This window comes from Coturnix japonica, chromosome 3 (genome assembly GCF_054131305.1).
Source record: "Coturnix japonica strain WE chromosome 3, WE-NBRP24, whole genome shotgun sequence".
NCBI lineage: Eukaryota > Metazoa > Chordata > Aves > Galliformes > Phasianidae > Coturnix > Coturnix japonica.
In genome coordinates this window covers 28,154,438-28,178,027 of record NC_140665.1, presented here as the reverse complement: position 1 = coordinate 28,178,027, position 23,590 = coordinate 28,154,438, and the positions used below count along the sequence as shown (strand labels likewise).

Sequence of the window (23,590 nt, the reverse complement as noted above, 5' to 3'; positions counted from 1 at the left end):
TGAAAATATATTTCAGCTATTTAGGGTAAGTTGTACGTAGTTAAAAATAAATAAATAAGTAAATTAAAAATAGAATTCTAACTCATCTATGTCTGTCTTCTCATCAGGGAAGAGCAGTGAGCAAAGGATTCCATGACATCTACTAGTGACTGGGTTAAAGATCCCCAGAAAACCCTGGAAAAGTGTTTTAGATATTAAAGAAACAAGATGCAAGAAGATGAGAAAAATAAATTAAGGTTCGTGGCAAATAACAGTTTATGATACAAAAACCCTTGCCTCTGATCAATTCCTTGCAGGTTAATACAGTATCTTCTTTCTGGCAGTACACAATCTTTCACCTACAGTGAAATCACACCACAGAAGTTTATCTAGTAAAAAAATTCTTTTATCAGGATTCTGATTTGCTTCTGTAATCAAAGTTCACAACCTCAAGGAAACCTGTGTACCAGGAACACCTCAGAAAGCACTTATCAAGTCCTTGTCTTCTGAACACAAGATGAAGGAACAATATATGCTTTAGCTCAAATTACCTGCGCTAGTGAGACTCGGGAATTACTGTCAGCAAGTTGGCTACCTGCTGGGACTCAGGGAAAGGAAATACTTATCTGACCACTTCTGAGCCAAAATTGAAGGTTTAGATTCACCTGAATAAGGCTTAAGATAACACTCAGGACATTTTTTCTGTTTCCTGAGCTGGTACTCCTTTTTCTGTCCACTTAACAAACAAAACCAACCTGCTGTCTGATTTACCAAGTTGAAATAACAATGTATCATTGGAAAATAAGAGACATTGAGATACTTTTCTCAAAAACAAAAATAAACTATCAAAGCAAACAAGAACAACAACAACGAAAACATCCGGATTGAACTATTTATATTTTAGTTCTCCAATATTAAACCTACAAGACTACTAGGTGCTTATTAAGCAAACACTTGCTATGCTCATAGAAAACCTTCCCAGTATTACTGCTAATAGGAAACAGTGTAACACACTGAGAAGAACTTATCCGTCCTTGAGAATTTGTCATCTTAAGTGATCATGTCTGAATTATTATTCTCTTCCTAGTAAGCAGCTCAAAATTTTAAACAATTATTAGTGATGAAAAATGTTAGATATAGACATGATTCCAACCTGAAGTGCTTCCAACTGTGCTCTAGGGCAGACTTCAAACAAAGCGTGCACTGGTGCACATTTGATATTTTGCCACCAACTCAAATAAAGGTTTTGATTATAGGTAAGTGCTGGAAAAGAAGGGAAAACAAAGATAAAGATTGCACTATTATAACAAGACTGATACTTCCCCACCCCCTCATCCCTACCCCCAACCTGTCATGAAATATCCAGGTGACTAAAGTAGAGGCAAACTATTTTTGTCACTGTCATTTTCAGAGACAAATAAAGAATCTTTTCTGCTACATCATACAGAACCCTAATCTTATCTCAGTAAAGCACAGAATAGGCAGCATCTTCTGTCTGCTGCTCAGTTCTCATGTAGTCTGTTATAATAGGTTTACTTGATTTACTTTGGCATAGGCAGGGCAACTCAAGACAACATAAAAGATGACATTGTTACAGAAAACAAATACACCTGCTGGAACACAATGCAGATAGGGAAGCTCAACTTTTGATAAATTGAATTACCAGAAAAAGACCAAGGCACTCATTGTTAGGCAGGTAGAAGCAAAAATGCAACAGTTTAAATATTGGTGAGAACATAACCCCAGCGCTTTCCTTTTCTGCAAGTCGGTGATGATGACAGCCATGTGCTTTCATGTTTCTGCTGAGGAGCAAAATAAGGGAGAAGGCCTGGCTGTGTGTCTACCTCATTTCATTTCTCTTCAGTGGTGGAAGAGACAGAGCCTTCCCGCATATGCTACTCTATCTTTGTAGCAGGTAACCAAAACTGTAGCATTGCTCAAACACAAGAATTTTCTACAAATTCAGTTGTCCCACATGTAAAATTCTATTTTTTCCCATAAATCAACTTCTAATTACAGTTTTCTTGTTCAACAGAAAGCCTAAAGAGCGTCATTAGGAAAATTTGACTTATTTACTTTACTACAATTTACAATATTGCAGATATTTACATAGACCTCCTATTCACTGTATGGATCTTGTCTAAGTTTCAAAGCCCTCACAACTTTCCATGCCAAGAGTTTCTAAAATTGTGGTTGCCCCTTTATCAGGCGTTGCAGTTTTCATAACACAACATTGAATACAGTGTATTTGGGTCACTTCAGTCCTTTTGGGAAACGGAAAAAGACTGTTTTGACTGTCCAGTCAGAACACTAAGAAAAATTCACATTTCTCTATCTAGAATGGAAACATGGGAGAAAAAAGAGAACAAAAATCCAAAACCAAATAACCTTGCAAATAATCAACCATCTCTGGTTGATACATTTTCAGGTATGTTTCAGTTCCCAAGATTGCCACGTAAATCCAGAGAATAACGTCCTGCAACCCAAGTTTCCCTTTCTGGTCTAACTATAAAGCATGTCATAGAATTGAGAATAAAATACTTTTTAAAATTTCTAGTAAGAAAAGAAGATAATCTAGAATTCCCAAAGCATCTTCATGATCATATATGTTCCAATTGACTTGAGAAAACCTCTGATCATTTCACTTGGTTGGCTTACAAAGACCCTTTATTCTTTCCTTCAAGAGATACTGTGGATTTCCACACTCTCAAATCATCAACGTCGTTGAACTGAATGATTCACTTCTAATGGCAATAAATACCGAGAGATATGGAGGAAGAACACCACCACCACACAAGTAACATAACATAATCAGGTACACCACTGTTATTGCCAGAACAAAATAAGTTGACTAAAGGATCACCAGAATACATAATATCTCCCAGAAACATTAATAAGGATTTGTAAGCGAAAACGATTACACTTGCAGTACAGCTTAGAAGATTGCCTTGTACCATAATTTGAGAATTTTAGTGCTAGTTTATTTTACTGCTTGGTTGTAAATCCCACTTAAACAATCCTAGAAGAATTGCTTCAAGCCTCACAAGGATAACCAGGACAAGCCACTTTTGAATGCAAGATAACTCCAAAATTCAGATTCACTGCAAGTCACCACTGTAGCCTAAATCCACTGATACAAGTTTGAAGAGTTTTTCCTGTGTTTTCTGCTAGTTTCCTAGAAGTTTATTAGTATAGCTTAAGGTCAATCAGTGTATGAATATAATTACCAAATTTTAGTATATTGAATTTCTGAAGGTCTGAAGCAGATAAGTCTTGGAACACATTACTGAAGCTTGAGGTCTAACAAAACCAAACCAAGTAGGTTTATTGCATAAAATGAATACATCAATCAATCAATCATGGTTGGATAATTTGCAACAGATGTTTCACACTGATCCTCTGCTATGGGTGGCATCCTCAGCATATGCTTTAAGAAAACAGGAGGGGGAAGAATACCACACAAATTTATATTGGCTCATGGTAAGTCAAAGGGAAAAATGTATTCCATTTACAACAACAGAAGCAAAAAACACTTATGTGCTAGGATCTGGTCTCTTTTGTCTTAGGCTCATCTGTTAGAAATAAAATCTTTTCATAAAAACCGAGGAGAAAGAAACAACAAACAAAGAGATCATTTATCTCCTTCTGTTAGTTTTCTCTGGGAACAATAGTAATGCCAACAACAGAAAAGCTCACAAAAGAGAGAGAAGGGGAAAAAAAAAAAAAAAAAAAAAAGGATTCTCTCATTTAACATCTAGAGAACTCAAGAAATATAAATAAAGAAGAGTAAGAAGAGTAGCATCGCACCACAGATGGATGCATTACCAAAAACACTGTGTCCTAGGGAGTGAGTCAGCCACTGCTCCATTTCTGTGTCCATGGTACTGAAACTGTCCCAGGGACAAACTGTCTTGCAATTAAAAAAAAAAACAACATGCAATTTTTAAAGGGAAATTGCCACTGCAGTGGGATACAGCTACACAGTGCCTGAACTGTATATAAAGATTTCACGAAGAATTGAACTCCACATTAATCCTAAAGGAGCACATGCAGAAAAACTCAATATAGACATATAATCCCCCACATTTCTGACTTGAGCTTTAAGCAAGAGCCCCAGATAGCACGTGTGCCTACATCATCTAGATTACACAAAGATCGTGGATCCATACTGAGGTACACCTTGGGTTCTCTGAACATACAGATGAAATTTATTCCTAAACACAAACAATAAAGACCAACAAATATAACCAAATATGCAGGTTGGCTCACGTACACATCAAATAAAATTGATTCAAACCTGGAATATTTCCACTAATTTCAGTGGGAGAATATTTTGGCCAAGAGCAGGCCAAGACACCACAACCAAGATAGTTTTTTTCCAAAATAATAATGCTAATATTAAAAATTATTAACAACAACCTATAATGAATCTGAGGAGTTTTCCAAGTTATACTGTATCCAGGAAACCTGTTGAAGAATTGATTTATATTATATGCACACACATATGTATGTGTGAAGGAAAAGCTTAGTACCTTGTTCGCAATCAGTATGCTGAGTGCACTTGAAAAACCTGACCTTAAATGATTATTTCTGACAATCTCAAAATGTGGCTTTTTCTTTTTTTAAATAAATGTGCTTGCTGTCATCATGTGAGAAAAAGAAGGAAAACATAATCATAGTCATTTTAAATGGGTGTCTAGGTTGCCAGGACGTGCCTGAATACTGTTCCCTGTTATTATTTTATCTCAGGCTACTAACTATGCCTGTGTCATACAGAGAACTATGAATAATTTTTGACTGAGTAGAACCTCTGTTAGATGGAGGCCATAAGTTTTAGTACATATACACACATATATTTACTATCTATGACTTCTCCTTCACATCTATGAAAAACTTCACAACTTGATTCAAAATTTACTTCAGTTGCTGTAGAAAAGTCAGCTTCCTGAATACTTAATGAGATCTCAGCAACTTACAAGGAAATAAAGTGATGAGACTTAAATAAGCATTTTAATAAAAACACTCAAGATCTTTTACACATTTTGAAACTTCACAGAAGTCCAAGACTTGATTTTCATGCCAGTTCTAAAGTAGAAGTGATACGAGTTTGAAGAGCAACTGAAAATTCCAATTTTATTTCACATTTGATTTTTCTGCTCAAGATAATTTTTTAGTCAGACTTTTTAAAAATGAGCACAAATTGAATACAACTATCTCAAACTTTCTCACCTATTCCTTAGAGTAATTCTGCAACATAGGGAAGAACTGAATATTTTAGAAATATTTCTCCACTTATGTTGCTAGCATTTATTTTATTTTTCTTGCTTTGGTCAGCAGAGTTAGACAAGCCTGCTTCTAAAACTGTCCGTAATACAGCTGTGTAGGGAACACTGGTAGTAAGGGGTCAGGATCTTTTCATAAATTTTTTTAATAAAGCTGCCAGCTCCTGAATTCATGTGGCAGGAAAGACCTGCTTTTTTTTCTCCCCCCCCACCCCCCCCACTCCCCATCACTTCCCCATAACTTTTCCATCACATTATGGAAATAGAGAAAAGGCATTTTTAAACATGATCCACAATAGTTCAAAAACTGGAATAGAAAGGAAACTAAAACTATACATCTCTGCAAAAGGAAGATTACTATATATAAATTTCATCACATTTGCTGCTCTAAGATTTGACTGAAGATTCTCAAATACTTAGTGTTAGCAAGACTTAGTATTTCTTACTGTTTCCTCACAATCATCTTACAACCTACCCAGCTTCAACATGTACAAAGAAGAGGCAAGTTTGTTTGAAATATTACCAAACACGAGACCACACAAGGGAAAACAGAGAACCCAGACCCATGTCTTTTTCCCCCATAGATACAGGAAGAGCAGTGTAAATATACCACTGAGCTGAATACAAGCTTCCTGCCTTTGCCTTGGAGCCCACAGCAATTTGTAACCCTGCTAGGACATAGCTTTTAAGATTTCTATCATCAAGGTAAATTGCAATACTGAGTATCTCTTTCATGAATACATACACACATATGTATACAGATATAGTAACTTACCTGGGAATTGTCAGAACAAAGCCTAATGGCTTGTCCTTCAAGTCATACATACTGTATAGATATTGTATGTAACAGTCAAAAAAGTAGAAGTCAGGTGAAGGAAACAACCCAGGTTCAGGTGTTACAAAACAAGGCCAATAGATATCCCTCCGAAAACAATCTTTCTTTGCAAGGAGAGGCTCTTCCCAACCACGGATTGCATCTTCTTAACAACTGAATGGGATGATCTTGCTTAAACAGAAAGAGAGGGCAGATACTTGTAAAACTACAGCAGTAATTCTATGGCTGAGTGGTAGCTTTAGTCTTCATCTTCCTTTCCAGTATAATTGAGACAATATCATTACCAGAGGATACCACTATAAGCTTTGGAAATGGCCTCTAAAGAGCTACTGACACTGCTTGAAGAGTTTTGAAAAGACATTGTATTTCAGGAAAAAATTCATTATTCATTACATATTTTCTCACTAAATTGAAAGAGCCCTTGCATATAAGCCATACGCAGCACACAACAAGAACGGCCTGAATGCAAAAGCAGCTAAGTGAGAGTTATGAAAGCACCATAGACAACTAAGCCTGATTATTTATAATGCAGATATGTTTCCAGGACTGGGACTCAAACAGACCCAAGACAAAGTATCATGCTGTAGTATCACTAATTTTTGTACAGACTGATTCTTTGAGTACCGTTTGATAATATGGACACAACTAGTCTTTTACTTCTCTAACCGCATTCACACTATTTGCTTTTTTCAGTCAGCTCTTGCAATTTCCTAACCTCCTTGCCTATCCCCAGTTACAATGGCTGCTAGTGACAAACGTGATACAAAGCTGCAGACAAAAACCTTAGTTAATGCAAAATTCACAGCTCTGATATTGATTCTGAAACCACACATATGGATTTTATACCATTCCACTAGAACAAACTTGAAACAATATTTTTGTTTCTTACAAGAATGCATTTAGAACAACTTTCAATGGCTTATTGAATAGACAGCTTTCCCCCTCCCTCCTAGGTGTCTCCTGCTTCCCATACTGTCCATCTGGAATACCTCCTCGTAGCCAGGTGCAGTCATAAAATGATGACTCTCAGCCCACTTAATTGTCCTCAAGTGGCAGATGGGATTTGACTATAGCTGATAAGCCATAAGCACATGAAACAGATGAGCAGTTAATTAGCAATGCTCGTGTTTCTGTGCAAATATCTACAGAAACTAGATATAAAAAGATAGCCTTGTCAAGACACTCCATTCTCTCTGTACTATGGGAGTATGTTTCACGGTACATTTTTAAAAAGCATCTTTTTCCTAGCTGCTTTTAAAAATCTTACGTGGCAAAGTTTCTATCAGCTCCCTTGGGAGATTATTCCACAGCCTAATGAATCTTGCTGTCAGAAAATCTTTTCTGTATGTTCAGCCTAAAGCTAGCTCTTGAAAAATTGAGCAGGCAAACACAAGAGAGAAAATAAATAAATAAAGTATCTGATAATTCTATTGAGTAATTTCTAAACACAGACATCAGGACACACTAGCAATTCTGTAAATGCTCACATTAGAAAAAGCGCCAGCACTATTTTCTCTTCAGGAACAGGTTTGGTTTTATCCTACCACATCACACAAGTCTAAAGTTTCTAGTAATTAAATAAATAGGGGATGGAGTGGGAGAGAAAGAGAGAGGTCAATAGGGTAAAAATGGTTGTGGTGATCTCAGGTAAAGGGGTCCTTACTCTAATATTCCAGGTGAAAAACCAATGGTTAATGTCTGTATGTGTAAACAGTCTTCTGACCCAGCTTCATTTATTTCACTGATAGTCAAAGCATACAGAAGAGCATGAAGAATTCTGATGAAAGAGTCCCCTTCTTGGGCCCAACTATTTCATAAAATAACTCAGAAAGTCCTTGGGCTTTCAGATTAGCTCAACAGCAACTACTCCCCTCCTGCCAAAAAAAAAATAAAATAAATGTTGAACACTTAGCCTCAGATGGCAAACACTCCATGGATTTAGTGAAAATTAAGACATTTCAGTACATTAGTTCTACTGTGCTTAGAATGATACTTCCATGACTTTCTATATGCACATACCATATAACATTCTTACATTCTAAGTCTTGAGAAGTCTGTTTACAGCTTGTAACTTAAAGGATTTTAACAAAACAAGAAGCATCAGCCTGAAGAAAGGAATTAACTCCTGTTTCTGAAACAGCTGTTTTTTACCAGTCCTTTTGCAACTTGATTTGAATTGCTCCCTCTATTCCTTCCTGTTTAAGAATTCATTTCCAAGATAGATCAACCATGAACATCTTACATGAAATAATAGACAAAGATGTTATGAAGAACTGAACTGTTCAAAGGAAACTTCTCTGGAGATGTAAGGCTCATGCCACTGAATTACTCAGCCTTATAATATAGAGGTCAGTCAGGAAATAAGCACACAAGTAATACCACAGATTGAAGCAGCACAGGTTATTGCTAAAGTATCTGTTAATAGGACAGTTATCTACCTGGAGAATTTTCCCCTACCACATGTTTGCCTCCCAACCTGAAACACAGACTGAGCACAGCTGAGCACCCTGCAAAACCTCATCCATCAGGAACTGTAACCTTCCAACAGGCCTCTACTCTGGACACACCAGAGCCTCTCTTCCATAGATTTACAAGTTTTCACTCTCAGTTTCCAAAGTCAACAGTTTATCAAAGGAATAGTCAGAACACACTTTTGCTTCTTTTTGTCTTAAAGAGACCTGAAATACAACCCAGTGTTCTCTCTTGCCAAGAAGTAAGAAGAGACCTACCTGCTCCAGCGCTGCACAAACTTCCTGATGCTCCCACCAAGACAACGAACTGAAGCAGCTCCAATTCCAAAATGAAGATAAAACAACTTTCACTTAATGCTGTGTGAAGAGCCATAACTATCTGAATTACTCAAGCCAGAGACCATAATTATGTCATCACTGCTTTCACATCAGTGGTGCTAATAATTTCATGAACTCAGTAGTGTAGCTTAATTCAAATACCCAGGTACAAGATCACCCTGTGTGCTCAGGCTTGGAAGCAATGAGTAATTAACACCTCTTTTTACCCTGCTGAAGCACAGATAGGGTACAGCTGTGAGCTCAGACAAATACTGCATGGGGCTGTGCTGTAAGAAATGTGGAAAGCAGAGTACACAAAGTCAAATCAGATGCCTGAATTACATTGTGCCAAAAGTATATTTAGACCAGGATCTTATCTGTACTAGTAGTCAATAAGATAAAACAAGTAAAAAACTTAAAATCACAAAAAGACTGCAATGACCATTTCTCAGAATGCTCTTTCTTTCTCTAACTTTTAGTTTCTTGTAGTATAGCTAACACTGTTAAGTAAAGATACTGTCTTTATTCTTTTAGGAAAAAAAAAAGTATTGTTTCTCTTTAGTTTTCCGGCTGATCCACTGATCTATAAATCCATGAAAACATTCCACATTTTTATTGCAGCTTTTCAAAATCCCAAGTGAAAAGATGTTTTTCTCATTTGTGCTGGATCTGTCACTTGCCAGATTCATCTACAGTCTTCTAAGATGTATATTAGAAGAGACAAGGCATAGAAGTATCATTCAAAGTCTTAGATATATTTAACATATCAAGCCAGAGTAAATCATAGAATCGTGGAATCACCAAGGTTGGAAAAGACCTAAAAGATTATCCAGTCCCACCGTTCACTCATTACCAATAGCTCCCACTAAACCATGTCCCTCAACACAACATCCTATCGTGCCTTGAACACCCCCAGGGTTGGTGATTCTACCACCTCCTTGGGCAGTCCATTCCAGTGCCTGACCACCCATTCTGAGAAGTAGTATTTCCTAATGCCCAGCCTGAATCTCCCCTGCCTCAGCTTGAAACCATTCTCTCTAGTCCTATCACTAATGATGCAAGGGAAGAGGCTGACCCCCAGCTCACTACAACCTCCCTTCAGGAAGTTATAGAGAGCAATAAGGTCTCCCGTGAGCCTCCTCTTCTCCATGCTGAACATTCCCAGCTCCTTCAGCCATTCCTCATAAGGCTTGTGCTCCAGACCCCTCACCAGCTTTGTTGCCCTCCTTTGAACACATTCCAGGGCTTTGATGCTTTTCTTGCAGTGAGGGGCCCAAAACTGGACACAGTAAATAAATCCTCTCCTGTCTATGTTGTAAAAAGGCTGCTCAATCATTCCTTGTGCAAAAACTGCTCCATACATATATCCTGCTTATCTCTGCAGTATTTCCAGTTCCTTTTCCAGGACTTGTGAAATGCTATTGGTAAAAGCACTGAAGTCGCTTAGAAACTCATGCTGGATCTATGTGGGTTGCTGTGAACAAACAGGAGGCTGCACTGGGTGACTGTCTTTTATACACTTTTAGCTCTAAAGGCAATAGCCTATTTAACATTACTGGACAAGAATTTGCTGCACCTACAAAACAGCACCACTCTTTAGCAGCCAGAAAACAGCATTTTCTAGGGAGCTATGAAATTTATTTCCTGAGTGAGGGGAGCTCAGGAAGAAATCTCAGCAAATCAGATTTTGTCACTCAGCCAGAAACTCTTCCTTCCAACATTCTAATTCAGTGTTACAGAAAAGTAAATGAAAGAATGAATGAAGTGTCACCTGAAAAATCTCAGGCATTCACAAGTCACCAGTTTATAGACAGCTTGGGGAGTAAGCCATCTATAGTAAGTGCTGTTGTTCTCTTGCGGGCTACATGCGCTAATCACAATCATTATCTTTGAATACCTATCTTCGCTTTTCACTGCTGTTGTAGCCACATGTTAACAGCCTTCGCATCAAGGAAAACAAGTTAACATACTGCTACTGACTGCATAATGAGGGGAGTTAGAGTGAGATCTCAACACTAACAACTTTGCACAGGCAATGCATTTGATTGAATGTCATTGGAGATGGTTTGTTTGAGGAACTAAAAGGAACAATCAAACTAACAGTCTTGGAGGTGTGTGATTGTGCTTTGAGTAACTGAGGTTAAAACACGTCAAGACCAGCCAGTAAGCCTACACAATAAGGGAATAGTTACAGTTTAGCCAAATTATGCCAAATGTGAAATTAGTGATTGACAGCTGTGTTGAACCTCCTTAGTTTTGTTGGCGTATTTCTAGTTGTTGTGCGTCAGCACAGACTTACAGGCAGTCTTGTACAGAAAATAAGACTGAGATCAACAGACATAAGAAAAATTTTACTGGTTTTAACAACCAACTAAAAATTTTGAAGAGGATTAATTTTACTCATTTTTTTCTATAGAAGTTATATATAAGCTGTTTGTATACTGATACCAGTGTCTTCATGTCCTTCTCAAACTACTGCTGAACAAGCCAAGTAACAATAAGCAGGAAGGTAATTAATGTAGCGACTATCTTTTTCAACTCCATTAAAGCATAGAAACAATCATAAAAAAGGGGTATGATACCTTTTACTTTACCTAATGTTTGCTTTATGAATGTCATATTCATAATAGCCTTGCTGAAATGATAGCTTAAATGAAGCTCTTTAGAGGGCTTACTGGTGTAGGCACAGTCAGATACCTGTGTAATTCTTTGCCTTTGTTTTTTTTTTTTAATTCTCCAATTATAAAATAGTAACAATAACCTAATCGTAACTATCAAAATGATCAATGCAAAGGAATGATGTTACAAGAGATATAATGATGAAGGGACTAGCACAGTTGAAAAGGGAAAACTGCACAACAGAGGGCCCTTCGGAAAAAAGATCCTTCCAGAGTGGCAGTCAGACCTTAAATAAGGTCTAAAAGAGGTGCAGCCAGGCTCCATTCCTTCCAGTTGCACAGTTGAATTACCTTCAACTGTGCTCCTAGGGCTGACCTAGTCCATTTCCTCAGGTGTTCAATCAGTGGTTCAGGCTGTGACTCAGCAATTACCATACACCTATATACATGGAAAATACTAAGGATCAATTTATTTACCCTTTCTCTGAACCTAATGGAAGATGCAGTGAATGTTTACCGAGTTTCTACTTGAGTATCAGCATAATAATGCACAGTTCCAAAAAGCTCTTCTTTTCAGGAAGATTTTAGTTTAATTACCAGTAACACTTTATTCCCCTTTCCTGTGTCTGAGAGAGATGTGTCAACTGTTACAGATAATATCTAAAAACGTTTAAAAGTGGGATGATTATAATTTTTATGTTGAAGTATAAGTAAAATGAACTTTGCACCAGACAAAGGCATTTCTAACACAGACAGCACTGAACTGCTGCATGTGGCTCTTCTACCGCTGGTAACATTCTCTCTCCCTTACTTAGCTGTTTTACTTTTCAGCCCTTAGAGAATTATTGTTGGTGAAGCCTTGTGTCTTTCCTTTTCAAGTCTTTCTTGATCAGCCATTGTCAGAGCCCTCTGTTCCCTGCTTCTTTACAGAAGGAATTCAGAGGTTAATTACAATAATCAAAATAAGATGTGGAACTATTATAGCCTGCCTTCTCATAGTCCAAATCTTCTACTATACTACTACACTTCCATTGCTATGTTACCTTCATATTAACAGTCCTGTGAACCTTAAAGCAAATTCAGCATTTTTACAACCTATTTTATTTGGAGAAGTAGTTGAACAATCTGTTCCCTTAATGTGTAATCAGCCAGTAAGAACAAACCTACCAGAGCAAGAAAATAGTATATGAGAAAGGAAGGAAGAGAAACTCTACAGTGAGAAATGATATCATCTGTACATCTATCCAGTTGAATTAAATATAGTAGTATAAATTAAAGTAAACATGTTGCCAAATAGTGAGATTTTATTTTACAAAAACTATTCTTCTGTGAAAAAGTTGATTGGAAATTCTTCATCAGTTCTTGTTAAACCACCTCTCTCATTTTAACAGTGTAGACTTACCCCTTGGTTCTATACTTCATCTACCTAGCCTTTCCATAACCTAAGAACTTCATAAACATTGGTATACTTAGTCTTAAAACAGGTCTATGATATACATTCTTATTATCTACTAATGCAAAAGCAGAAGAAAAAAGCAGATTGCTCTTACAGATAATAATACATCTAGCCATATGCACACACAGATACAGTATGCATTTATAGACACATATATAATGATTTTGAGCATTTCATTGGGGATTGCCATTTCCATTAAAGAATCAACTTAACTTCTTATATAAAAAAGAGAAAATGTTCCTAAACAGAAACAAACTGTAATCCTTATGGTCGTCCTATTTTTTTTTGTCTATGCAATCAAACATGTTTTGGCAAGTTTTACCAAGTCTTCATGAGTTTTTTCCTGTGAAACTTTTACTCTAAAGCCAAAGCAATCATTATAAGGTTATGCTCATTTTTTCTGACTTTGTCTTAAAATAAGTGAAGATCTACTTATATATATACATGACACAGGGACTGGTACTGTATTTCTTTGGGACTAACTGAATATCAGCATTAAAATGCATTTATTTTTATAAAGATCAATGTTCTATTTTAATTAATTTTAGTGATGGTTATTAGAAAAATACTGTTCAAAATATTTGTTGTGATTTAATCTTTTTATTATTATTATTGATTTAGTCATTTCATGTGTATTTGGAAATTCTGTTTTTCAGATTACGAATACTCATGGTTTTCTTAATCACTGTTCATAATGTGTTCAGATTGTTGGTCATCCAAATCACATGTGATATAGTTGCTGCTTCATTCTATGACTGATCAAAATACTTCAAAAACATTTTGAAATTTTTACTAATTGTACAAATCTAAGTAAAGTTAATGAGCATTTTGAAATCTTATTAATTGCACAAATCTCAGTAAAATTAATGGGAGTATCTAGAATTCAAGTGACAAATACCACTTAATGTCATCCAAAGCTTAGCATATGTCAACAGAAGTACAAGCAGCCATCTTCCTCCTGGGTATCAATCTTCAAATTCATACAAGAAGCTGATATATTCTTTCCTCATCTCAAATTAGTATAATTATATCAACTTATACACCATAAGGATTCAGCTGTATCTGTTACTCTATTACAAGAGTGTCACAAAGGAACTACATGTTGGCAAAGTAAACAGTTATATCTGATATGACTATAGAAAGAAAGAAGCAAACAAATAAAGTCAAAAGAACAATCAAACTATACGAAGAAAAGAAAAAGAAAGAAAATAAAAATAACATTAGAAAGATCCTAAGATATGGTATAAAGTACATTTATTGCTACAGGAGAGATTGTTTTGAAGAAATTGGAAGTTATTCTGAGAATGACAATCTAAGATCTCATATTAATTCTTCCCAAATAGCTCTCAGATGCTTTGTTTAAATGTCAGAAAAGCTTTAAAAATTCAGTCAGGAATGGATGGAAAGGAAACAAAGGTTCAGAACTGTTCTATTGTTCTCAAATGTCTTTGCCACCTGTAACTCAAGACATTGCAAAGATGGCATAATGAGCTTTGATCATGACCGCAGAACAGATTACCATTTTGAAATAACTTGACTGAAGAAACAAGTTTATGAAGACCTGATTTGCTGCAGATCTGAATTCTCAGGATGCAATTCTCATTTTGCCTAAGCCAACAAGACAGGACACATTTAAGTACAGCAGCTGGCTGCAGCACTCATTTTTGTTCTTTATGTACCTGTCAATATAAGGGAAAAAGAGAATGATTGTGAGTGCATGTGTGTTCAGCTACACTACGTACTAAATTTGGGAGGCTTTTATCCAGCTTTTTCTTAAAAATATATTTTCATAATTGGAAGGACTTTTGTGGGAAAACTGCATGTTTAATGTGTGTACAAAGCGCATCACAATTGCAGCATACTCCAACAAGTGAAGAGTTGAAAGTAATTCCTTAAAATAAACACAATTGGACAAAAGTAAAACAAGTAACAAAACTCTGGAGGTTATAGAGACAGCAAAGCCTGAGTAAGTTCTAATGATCAGTTCTTTCTTCAGTGCTTAGCAAGACAATGGTGTAAGGGCCCTTACACCTTCCTCAAGAAGGGCTCAGTTTCTGTTAGGTCACTGATTGATCCATCTATGATTTAACATAGCAGCAACATGAGAGTAGCAGGATGTGTCAAACGAGATCAGATCAATTCTGAGAAGAACTGCAGCAGCTCTTTCATGACCTGAGGGCATTATTTATTTTTTTAAATGTAAATCCTATAGCTGATATAGGATTTTTAGTAACTTTGATTTTTCCATTCTGTGGTAGGACACTGATGAAGAGTAGAAATGACCAATGCACAGCAATTTACCATATCCTACTTCAGCCTTTTTGAAGAGGAACAGAATTCTTCCTTTTCGTGATACAATCTAAAAGAAAAACAGTAAAGTTTCCCGAGCCACAAATCCATAGGTCTGTCACAGACCTATGTTACACTACTCATGGAATTAAGCAGATTAAAACAATACAAAAAAAAAATTAAACAAAACATAGAATCATTTGTACTGTGATAAAGATACCATATGAAGATGAGTCCATCACATTTTAGAGGGTCTCACATTGTAATTTGGAAGCTGGTTGCTAGGTTTTATGAAGAGTTGAAGGAAAGGTTTATAATTGTTAACAAGTGACTCATCAGCTCACTGAGAAGAAACTCTTTGTGTTTGGTGCAATGAAAAGAAAGAAAAAAAAAAAAAAGAGGAAAAAAATAGAAAAGCACTCCCATTTCCTCACTTATTCAGGGAGATGAAAGGAAGATGGAGAAAATGGAAACAAATGCACAAAGAGCTTGAATACCTTTTCCACACTCATCAAAAAACAGGTTAGATGTGACAAATAAAGCACCCCACAGTGGCTCAAGGAGGGATCACCTACTCATGAACAGGATGACTAAAGAGACATGTCATAAGCCCTTCTTTACCTTAATCAGGCACTCTGACTGCAGTGAGAAGGGTCATACGAATATCTAAAGTGACAGAAACATCTTCTTGGCTGTATCACTGTTACTTCTTTCTATCTTCCCATTTACCTTACTAACATTTCTCTGGGCTTTCTTTACGTGTGACCCCCTTTGCCCAGAGTGCATTTCCATTCTTGAATATCCACTGGTCTGATCTTTACTCTCTGCTACGACCCTCTGAGAGTAAAGTCAGTTCTGTCCAATTCACATGAAATTGTTGTCACCTACACCTAGATCTGCAGGAGAATGTCATTTAATGGGATACCTGAAATTTCCTTTCCTCCCACTGGCTGGAGAAGCAGCAGGCTGAGGTACCAGCAGACCACAAACAAGCAAAACTCACCCTCTATGTGACTCCTAGTCAGCACATAATCATGAAGTTCCTCAATAACCTTTTCCTTCAAGCCAAGAAGATATCACTGTCAAAATTAATTTGGGGAGCTGTGAAGAAAAGGTGTGGTTGTGGTGACAAGAAAAGTTCATACTGCCCTTGTAAAGTATGTGTGAACTGAAGTGCTCATGGCTTGGTCTTCTCCTCAGTTATGCAAAATGGGATTAAAAATACCTGTACACCTCACTGTGTTTGAGATATTTCAGAGATATCTGCAAGATATTTTGATTATAGATAGCCTGTAAACACCCATGAGCCTCTCCTTCATAAGAGTTTCAGGGACTTCAGCATGTATTTCTACTGAACATTTCCAGAGGAGTTATCTGACTTCACTACAGGGAGAAAGTGCAGTCAATTATTTGGAGAGCAAAGAATCAATGTTGTAACCTTATTTTAAAAACAACATGCAGTAAATATCTGCCAGTAATGGTAATAACATTCATTTGCACTGAAGATAACTCACACAAATTGCCACCTAGCCACCAGTTTAGGAAAACACAAAATGGCGTCAGACCAGACAGCTTATATTCTATCAATACAATTTGTCCATTTTCATTTTTTGGCTCTGTAAAGTTGTTAGACATATAAACCATGCAGTTCTATCTGAGCATTGCATGTATTTAGCAAGTCATAGGAATATTCACAAAAGGAAGGAGTTCAAATGAATACAGAAATGGTGGGAAGGTTTTGATTTTTATCTCTGAGAAGACAGACGTTTGTTGTTGGCTGCTTTCAAACCAGACACAGACTGCTGCGCAAGGCATGACAGGCTTTTTTTTCCCTCTTGACTTTTCCTTTTGCCATTTGACTGCTCGTTGTTTTCATTCTGTACTGAAAGGGCAGATACATTTTTTTAGGTTGTTAACAGTAGGATCCAATATAAATTCTGGTATAGTCTGTTTTTCCTTTCTATTGCATGTACAGGTGCTGCCCTTTCACTGATATCACAACCCACTTGTCCTTCCAGCACAGCAGAGGAAGAGACAAGTTTAAGACATCCTCTTTTTTCTTTCTCATTCTTAATTTTTATCTTTAGACAGCAACAAAAGAAGGATTACTCATTCTGACTGACACACAGACCAAAGCTTTTCTGACAAGCTTAGACATGACTAGAGAATGGCTAGAGACAATTTGCACCTTATGCCATTCTGAGCTTCCTTGCTCCTGAGCTTGTCTGAGCAAAATGCAGCTCTAAAAGTGTGAGAGGAAATATTTTTTATTTCCTTTCCAGTAAATGCATTACCTCCAGTATCATGTGTCTGATTTCCACAGTATACATCTTGACCATACTGAAGTCTTCCAAAGTCTATTTTTTTTTTTTCAGAACAAAGTCTACTCAGCCTCCACAGTCTTAACTGGACTATTGTGGCAATTTGTCTTAGACCTGCACATAAAGACTTTGTTCAGCCCCGACCTACCTCCTCTGGCTTCAGGGGAAAAAAGTCACGCTGATAACTCTCTGCACCAGTGCCACACACGTGTTTTCTAGGGATTTTAGTGCTATTAAAATAGACAAGGTGCTTTCAACCATCTCGTACTTTCTGTTGATTTTATCCTTAATCCAGCTTTCTGTGCAGCTCAGCACCTATGTCGGTGTGCACTGGGATGCACCAGCTCTGCTTCTCACCTTCTGACCAACCAGAATCCATGGCCTTGGATTCACTGCTATTACAGGGCCCTCTCCTCATCTCACCTTTTTCCATCACACCGTGGCGATAACAGAACATCTGCCTGAGGATTAAGGACCAGTTCTGCCCTGAGGAGTGATTAGCAGAAGCATCCTAAATGCTCCCATTGTACTTCTCCTACCATAGCTGCAGCCATCCTTTCATGTCTGCTCTTATTTAGTTAGCATGACCTCTCAGCAGATAAGCTTATGTATTGAGGACTGGTTTCAAGAGCAGACACTCTGAGGCCTTGATACCCCATAGCATATGTTGACACGCTCCTAGCACAATCCCACTTTAGCAAATAAACTGATGTCCATGTAGGACTTGGCAGGCAAATTTGTCTGGTTCCATGAATGTGAATGAAAGTGCTGAAAATTGTCCTGGTCCAACCTGAGATAAAAAGAATGTAAGTCTTCTAATGAGTTTGGAATGTTTAGTTCAACTGACAGATATACCAGGAATTTAGAAAAATGGGACTTGAGCACAGCACCTCCTAAGATCAGAATTTATGTGAATTGTTTTCAATTTTGATACAAAATGCAGAAACTGGAAAGAAATTACCAAATTCCTCTTCCAAAAAATGTAGGACAGGGGGTTCTGACAGTTTTCTCCCTACAATTTCTGTTTGTTTGTTTTAACCAATCAGGAAATTCATATACCTGATTGCTTCCCAAACATGTTTCAATTTTAATAAGTCTATATTTTTAATGAGAAAAACAAGCACAGTTTTCACTAAAAAATTCCTGTGCAGCTCTGTCTTTTATCTAGGTCAACAGGAATTCTACATAGGACCAGACTCTAACAGCGCATGTTTTCAAATCAGCATTTTTAATTAAAAGATGTTTTCTGACTTCTGAGCATTTAAATTGCTGTTGCTCATTTCATATTCTGGAGTTGGCATCCTGGATTTCTCACAAATGACTTTGCATCAAGATAAGGGTATCATCAGAGACCAGGATCATGGATAGGACAGAGAAAATGACAGGAAGAAAGAAAAATTTGACACACTGTCACACAAATATTCTGAAGTATGGAGACAACTGCTGCTCCTATCGAAGCAGAAAATGACATACCTTTTTCCCAGTTTTCCATACTTTATTACTGTGGGCCTTTTAATGGTGTGTTTACATCTGTAAATTTTCATGTAGAGTTTTGGCAGCCTCCCACATAGATGGCAATTTCAGTTCTTAGAAGCAGAAATACCACTCCTCCTGTGCATCCTGGGTGGAAAAGTGCTGGGTAGCAGAGTGACAACTTGCACTTTGGTGAAGTGCTGCATCATGCTGGATGCATTACAACCAGATGCTACCCTAATTTCTGTCCCAAGTTTCAGTTGATGGTTGGAGGCCGTTCAGCATGTTCATACCTGGATGTTGATAGAATAAACCCCAGCACTGTTGTGAGATCTTTAGTCACAATAATTAGAGACTATGTGTCTAAGGTAAATGAGAGACATAAGGTAACAGTAGTGGCTGATTTGGTGTTGGGGAATAGATAACAGGGTGATCAAGACTGGTTTGAAGGAATTATGGATGGTTTCCTCATGCCTTTCACAAATAGTGTCACAGCTTTTCAGTCCAGCATCAATAGGACAGTCACTGTCTCCATAAAGATAACCACATGAAGCACACCACCGTGAACCCAAGACAAGCAAGGCTGAATGCTCAAGCCAGGAAGAAGACTGAGTACAAAGTTACAACAAACTATCCTTTTGCTCCTACAGATGGTCAAGCCTGCACGTCAAGGTTCCACTGCATTAACAATAAGCAATGAGATATTTCTCTTTGGAGGGGGAGGGGGGGTAGGGGGGTGGAGGCAGATGAGGGTGGGCAGGCACTGTCACCATCCCCTCCCTCCCCTCTATGTAGGTGGAAAACAAATGTAGCTTTGAGAGGTGTCAAGCTGCAGCTCCTCCCTGGGTAGTTAAATTCAATCTAAGACACCTGAAGTGTATTCCCACCTTTGCCTACAGCTGGTTAAAATTTGATAAATTTAAACTCGTGTACTGTGTTTTATGTTCTGTTTTGTTTTCCTACAAAAACAAACAAACAAACAAAACAAGCAATCAGAAGAATCTAACACCATTACATTGCAAGACACAGTCAGTGGTCCAGTGGCTGGAAAGCCCCTACAAACAGAGAGAGTGGCAGCTCTTTGACAGGGGCTGCCAGAAAGCTGTCAGCGGGGATCCCATCAGTGCAGCAGGCAGAGCAGGGACTGTTGGGAAGGGTTACATGAGCTGTTTGTGCTGCCCATTGGGAAAAATCATGTTCCAAATGTAAATTTAAACAAGAAGCAATAATGCTGTGGGGCAGAGAGGATAGCAGCAAATGGTGGCTCTGGAAAAGGGACACATTTCCTGTCCCACCCAGTACACCCAGGACTGACAGCCTGAGTGTGTCCAGCAGATCCAGACCCTGTGTGATGGCAGGTACAGCTGCCCAAAAGACAACAGAGCTGTGCTGGCGAGTGGAGCGGGACAGCTACTGCTTCTGAGACTTAGAGAGAAAGAGACAGAGAATGTAGAGATCTTTGCTGGGATTCCTTGACAAAATAAAGGCTCTATTGAATATAATGAGTTCTTCTCTGTCTCCTTGCATTGTTGTCTATATTAGATTTCATCTCCTCCTTTCCTGAGAATTAGTAGCAATTTAATAGGTCTGGAGCTTTTCTTTGCTGCAACGATGAACATAGAAAGCACTCTGTTGTGCTCAAGTGGCGATCTGTAGGCAATGCAAACTAACCACCAACCCAGGGCAAACTGTAAACAGTGGAACCCTAAACAGCCTGAAACACAGCAAGAGCAAAAATAATTACCGGTCTCTCTTCCCTTTCACCACAGGCTCAAATTTGCTTAAACATATCTTCTGTACATGACAAGGTTCACGAGAATACTGATAACCTGCAGTATTTCCTCCTTCCTGAGAAACGGAAAATACCAATGGCAGTTGCATGGTATCTGCCGGATTTATCTAATAAGCACTCTATAATAAAATTAAGATGTGTCAATTTAATCAATTGTGACTTTATTAAATCTAAGTGGTTCATATTGTTTGCCTTTCAAAGCCTGTCTGTTCTCATCAGAAGAGTTATTCTCTTCTACTATTTCCAAAGATGGAGTAGGAAAAATAAAGCCCATTCTAAATATCTCCATATTATGCTGCCCTAAAAATAAATAAATAAAATAATAATGTTTAGAGAAGACTAAGTAAGTCCTGGCAAAATAAATAATAATAATAGTATCTTGCTTTAAAGCAGTGTTATGTACCTCCTTTGGGTAGGAAGGAGTTACTCAGTGTAAGAACCCTTCTTTGAATGTCTTACCATAACTACTCGCTTTACATTTTCAGTTTACTAATTCATCATATTAAGACTTGTTGACTGAACCACCGATGTCTGCACTCCCCTTTAGTTTCTCTGTTGTTTTATTCAATCACACACTTGCTTTGTAATACAAAGGTGTGCATGTGTCCATGCAAGTTAGGGAGAGATTCAGTTTCAATTTTGCTGCTTCTTATCCTGTGCTGCCATAAAGAGGCTCCCCCCAACCCAAATTGCAGCTAATCTCATAGAGAGAATATATGTCTGATGATGTCAGACAGACATGACATAGCATATACCTGTTTGTATACCTTCCCATCCCTGGCATGTTCACCTTGCCAATTTTTGATGTCCATCATCACTGGCATCACCTTACCAAGAGCACTGACCTCTGTGACACTGAGTACGGAACTGAGTACTTGCTGTCCTTCCACACCTCTCTTCCCCTTCCTTCCTCTACCTTTCTCTGTGGCTTCCATCTCTTTATATGACATTTACCAAGGTCCTCACTTATCTACTATATGTTTTTATATACAGCAGAGCTGACCTTTCCAGTAAAGTTCTTCCTTAGCTTTACAGGATTTACTAAATTCTACCAGAAAGCTGAAATAACTTCTGCAGCTTTACTCTATTTCTCATTTTTTTTCCTGTATTAGAAAACAAACTACTATCCTTTCTTTCAAAGGTCTTTCCATCACTGTTTCAAAACTGTCATGAAAAAATGCCCTTTGGCACTTAAAATATATATATTCTTTTTGAACTGCCTTATCACAAGAAGAGAGAAGCAGAAGCTGAACAAAGATCCATATCTCTACAGGAACATTCTTATCAAGACCGACATTAACAGAAAGATAAAGTTATACATTTCTCCAATGCTTTTAAAATGAACAGCAACATATTTTCTTGCCATCAAAGAAGTAATTATATATAGAAGTTCTCTGTATGTATCTGCATATATCTTGTATTATAGCTATATAGTTTACATGCCATATAAGAAGAAAATAGCACTTACCTTTGAGAAGCAACATTTATCCCTGGTTCAGTAGAATAGTCTCAGACAGGCATTTAGACCTTCTTTCTATGCCATGCATTCTTTTATTCAGAAGTAGATTTAATCAGAAAAATCCTGGTTGATCTCCAGCTAACCAAAATGCAGACTAGATTGCTTGGCAGACGCAGCCTGATTCAGTAAAGTCCAAGTGTGTGAATCCCTGAGACTCCTTGTTCAGTAGTATCCAAAGCAAAGAAAAAAAAAGAAAAAAAGAAAAAAAAAAGAAAGAGAGAGAGAAAAAAATGTGAATAACTTGTCTTGCTTGATTTAAAAAACCCAGTCCTGGAGGACTAAACAGCCTGCCGGCTCTTCAAGCATCCTGATCCTAGTGCTTCCCAAGGTAACACATGCATTTTGGTACTGCAAGTCTTCAAGTTCACACTAGCAAACCCAGCTTCTGTGTATGTGCATGTATACTGGGGAGGGGGGTTGAGTTGTATGGTGAGGGGGAGAGGAGAGACAGGGAGATACACGCTCACGCAGAGACAGAAAAAGAAAAAGCAGCAAACTGGAGTGATCTCGCAGAGTGCTCTAGATGGCAGAGCCTGCACGGCTTGTAAGACAAGCAATACGCGCACACATCACACATACACACACACACACACACACACAGAGGAGAGAGGAGGGAAAAAAAAACCCCAAACCATGAGAGAACTAGCAGTCAGCTTCAGGAATTTCTTCTTACCTCTTCTGACGATGCAACATATGGCAAGTGTTTTGTGCTGCACAGGAATCCAGGCAGGCACTACTCTGTCTGTCCCCTCACTTCTGAAAGAAAATAACATGCAGCGTAGGCAAGGGAAGAAAATCAGAAGCCAGAAGAAAGAAGCATATAAAAAGAAGCTATTAAACAAGTGAGAGTATCAGGGATGAGGCATGAGCAGGTAGGAAGCAAATAGTTGATAGGGAAAAAGGCATCCAAACTCCTGGTCCTAATACAGATCGGCTCTCTAATTATGTGGCAAAGCACTGCCTCCTAAGCCATTGCGTAATAATAGAAACCTAAGCTGTGTAGACACAGCCTGACACGTTAAATCCTCAGAAACTACACTCAACATTTGTCAGCGGAAAGCGTGTCAGTTCTCAGGGGGCAGGGGAAGCTGGGGGGAAGGGGGAGAGCAATTTTACTGCAAAATGCAAGAGCTGCAGCTGCGAAGAGCTCTCAGGTGCCCATGCCAGAGATGTTGCACAGGAAATATATATAGCTATGTCTATATGGGGAGAGGTAAACAAATGGAGTAACCCTGTC

The 23,590-nt window shown here is 37.9% G+C and overlaps 1 protein-coding gene across 2 annotated transcripts in view; it reads right to left on the bottom strand.

The window, feature by feature from the left end:
- The window catches only part of LRFN2 (leucine rich repeat and fibronectin type III domain containing 2), a 149,511-nt gene extending 126,130 nt beyond the window's left edge, over positions 1–23,381 (bottom strand). Inside the window, exons 1-2 of one of the 2 annotated variants that reach the window (XM_015857544.3) lie at positions 23,027–23,381; positions 22,303–22,510 (exon numbers count right to left, since the gene is read on the bottom strand). The gene's annotated coding sequence lies outside the window, so the exon portion shown is untranslated. Of the gene's footprint in view, positions 1–22,302; positions 22,569–23,026 lie in introns of those variants that run through there. The other variant, XM_085541219.1, reaches the window with a different exon arrangement.
- Between the last annotated feature and the right edge of the window lie 209 nt (positions 23,382–23,590).